The sequence below is a fragment of the Mercenaria mercenaria genome, unplaced genomic scaffold (assembly GCF_021730395.1).
Source record: "Mercenaria mercenaria strain notata unplaced genomic scaffold, MADL_Memer_1 contig_3177, whole genome shotgun sequence".
NCBI classification, from domain to species: Eukaryota; Metazoa; Mollusca; class Bivalvia; order Venerida; family Veneridae; genus Mercenaria; species Mercenaria mercenaria.
The window spans coordinates 27,014-31,268 of NW_026461293.1; positions in this window are offsets into that span (position 1 = coordinate 27,014).

Consider the following 4,255-nt stretch of genomic DNA (forward strand, 5'->3'; position numbering starts at 1 on the left):
AGTGTCTTCAAGTTTTCTGAAAAGTAATTTAAACTGAAATAAAACAAGTTGTTGGCCAATAACGATTTAGAAAAGATGTATCCCTTTCACTTTCTACAATTTCTTGATTTTCTTCTGCTTACTTTTTGTGTCAAAATCAATTTACTCCGTGACGCATCGTTGCACATCCTGGAATCCATGAGCCACCAACTGAATTGATATGTTTTTTGAAAACGCACGTGTCTCTCCCTAAATCTTTATATTTAGATGTACACCAAAACGAAGATAATCTATAGCTTAAAAAAATTGTGACTGGCAAACATTTGAACCGACATGATGAACCTTCGTGCTGATTTTAACCAATATCTGTGCTATTTATATAATAATCCTTCAATAGAAAGAAAAGATGTTTAGGAAACAGTGTTTAGTTTTTCTTCTTATTGTACGACCGTGATCCTGAAGCAGCATGGCTTTGACACAGTAAAACGTTTTGGGATAGGGAATATCCATAGCTGTAAGACTTCGTCAAAAATTATTGGTGATTCGTAAATATTTCATTCTCTTATGTGGCATATTCCTACGAATAGTTTTGTTTGTAAATATTTAGAGTTTTAAAAAACCTTTATTCAAGTGTGCGTGTGTGCGTGCGTGCGCGTGTGTGTACAGAATTATTAAGTGAGAAATTGGAGTATCATTTTACCAGTTTCACAAGTTTTGTACTTTCTTTCATTACAGAATGAAAACGATCCAACCTTGCTGGGTTCATGGCGTATCCAGGCACATAGTGGTAACATAGTGAATATAAATACCCGACTTTAGTAGTGTGAGTCAAACCATGCAGGCGTCATTATTTGTTTGCTGGTATTCCTGCCATTAAAGTGGTATTACATTTCCGCTATATTACATATATTATGTTTGTTATTTGATATAGGATGTAATAGACTCCGATAGTTCTACAATAAGGATGGAGTTCTATAATAAGGATGGTCATTTATCTTGTCTCCTACAAGATTTTTGCATTTCTGTTGGCCAATAGACGTCACGTAGAGACAGGATATATTCCATATCCTGCTAGTATATTTCAGATATGAATTTTAAATAAAATCAAAATGGCTGCCGCATCGCTAGCGTAATTGAATCAAGTTAGATTATAAGCTCCAGCTATAGAAATTATTTCCGAGATAAAAAAAAAATAGTGTGGGGTATTTTTTGCCGTTTTAATTGTTTCCTATCCAAATTAGGTTCGTGAAGTTAGTGACAATAGAAGAACAGAAACTCTGTATGGACGGCCGCGATTGCCAGGTTGAAATGCTGTTTTAGTTAAAACATCGTAAAGCAAAGGAATTAACACATTTGTAAGACAGTAGTTTGCTGTAGGATCATTTAATATGCCAGCAAGATAAAGGAAATAACAGGAAACTGGACGAAAGCCGAAGTTTTAAGACATTTCTGACATCGTGTAATCTGATGATTTTTCGGAAGAATGGAACATAAAAAAATTTCAAAACCAGTTTATAACCTGTATAAATGAGAGTAGTATAGTAAGAGGCGTTTCGCATCCAGCCTGAAGCCCTGGAGCCAATCACGTGACTATGACGTCATCGCGTGGGGGCGTGGTTAACGCGGGAAAAACCCATGACGTCACCATTCCCCGATGCCCCTTTTGTTACGTAAATAATAGGAGCGGTCTGACCTTCCGATGAGTCATCGGGTCAAGGTCACCCGGTCAATGCCCTAGAACAATGGGAAGCCGCACCCAACATTCCAAAATAACAGTAGATCTATTGCTACGTAAACAATGCCTGTAGCTCCAACCAAACAAGCGGATCCTGACGAGTTCAGACACGTTCGGTGACGTCATAGCCAAACCCTAATATAGGACAATAGGGGTGGCAGCACCTTCAGATGAGTCAACGGGTCAAGGTAACCCGGTCAATGCCCTAGAACAATGGGGTAGCCGCACCCAACATTCCAAATAACAATAGAGAGTAGGTAATTTCCATGACATCAGAAATTGCATCCAACATTCCAAATAACAAAAGAGAGTAGATAATTCCCATCAAGTCACGGCCTCACCCAACATTCCAAAACAATAGAGACTAGGTGAGTCAATCGGAAATTCCCATGACATCACCTTCCCATGATTCATGTCACTCCTATATAAGAAAGAGTCAGGACCAATCCCTTATAATTTATAAAACTTTAGAGATAAACCAGCAAAGCGTCGTATTCTCAGATTAATAAATCTAATATGACGTCACACAGTTTAGAAGTCATGGTGTGTACCGACTCCGTTCGCTCTGTACCCAGGGGAATGGACTTTTATGAGAATAGACTTAAAACTTTCGAGACAAATCCTAAACAAATGTTACCAGATAAATACCAATTAGCCAGAGCCGGGTTTTACTATACCAAAGAGGGAAATACCGTTATTTGCTTTCGATGTCGCGTTAAAGTGAATCAGTGGGAACGAAACGATAATGCCACCACGGAGCATTACAAGTGGTCTCCCAACTGCGACTACTTGAAATTGGTGGGAATAGAAAAACCTCAAACCAATCAATAGTGATTTGGAGCATTCCTCGGATTTAAACCCCAATCCAAATTCCATGGAGCTTTCTCAAGTGATAAGCCTTTATTCGGCCAAACACCCTCTTCTGGATTTGGTTCCCTCACAGGGGCTAACTTATTTTCCAACAAACCCAATTAAAGGATCTATTCAAGAAGGAGAAAATCAATAAAACATGACGTTAAAAGGTGTTTAACATTCCTAAGACTGTCGTACATACTTATCAGAAAACACGTTATAAAGACTCATTCATTAGAAAGATACGAGATGGAATGGTGCAGGATTTATCTAAGAATACAGTTACTACTCGCCCTTGGGAGGGAAACGGCTCGTCATAGACGTTCTATGATAGAAACGATGACCACGGGCCAGATGGATTGCTTACAAATCATAGCTAAACAGATAGTAGACGGACAAATACCCATTTCGGATAGGGACTCTGATTATTTCCATCGTTATCAACGTTTACTCAAAACTTTAAAGAGCGGTTGGGTGTCAGTTAATCGCAAGAAACGTTTACTACTAAGGAGACATACCGTCATTCCGAGACTATTGAGACTGCACTACCTCCGTTATGCTATACTAAACGAAATAAGATCTTCTGAGAACTGATGAGTCACCAAAAGTAGGTAAGCCCATCCCTAATACGAGAACAATAGAGGATGGGTGAGTCATTAAGGACATGCTCGTACATGAACCAGGGAGCAAGCGAATGAGTCATCCATACGTCATCACCCACGCCAATCCTCAACCAATCAGTGAGAAGGAACCACGCCCACAATATCTTTCGACCATTGGAAACATAACACTCCGTTCCATATCATCTCAGGACGGTATTAAAAATCTCACTTCAGTTTAATTCTTCCCAGGAGATACACGTCGCCAAAATATTACGAAAATATAAATACTATTTGTTCACTACTTATCAAGAAAATATGGCTGCCAGCGTTCCCGAGAATAGCGGTATACAAGCCCGCTACTACCAATCGATCGGAAAAGTACTTTATTTGTTTGACAGTTCATTTAATGACCAAACTTTACAGAGGTGTAACGAGCTGTTCACCAGTTTGACTGACTTGGAAAACGCCATGCATATGCAATTAAAACAGGATACGTTCTTTCGACGTCATCTTGGTGGAAACTGGCACGTAACCGTACAGAGCGGATTCGATCGCGTTGATATCCGAAAGTTCTGGTATCCCAACGACTATACAGAAATACAGGCTAGCAAAAAAGGAATTTCATTGACTTTTGAGCAGTTCAAAGAGTTGAGAAACGGACTTCTCATTTTGGATACTTTCGTGCCCGAACTACGAGACATGATCCCTTGTTATTCCCACACTCTTCACAACGTGAAGAATTGTTCCGAGTGTACGCCCGCTTGAAACGTGTTATCCCAAAGACAATGCGAGATGATCTATCACGAGTTAGTGGAGAAACCATACGTGTCTTTGAAGTACATTATAGACTACGATCTCTATAAACTGGCATTGTTCAAATCATGCTCACACACGCAAATTTTATCAAATATCAGACAGTGGTTAGTTAAGGAGCTAGAAAAGCTAAACGGAATTGGAACTTTTGGTTTAATCTATTTTATGGGAGAGAAATAATGAGACCTTACATCCTTCAGTCGTTTAACAACGATCAAATACATCTACTTTTGAAAACTGGGAGATTTGATGATCTTGACGAAGCGGAAGTAGG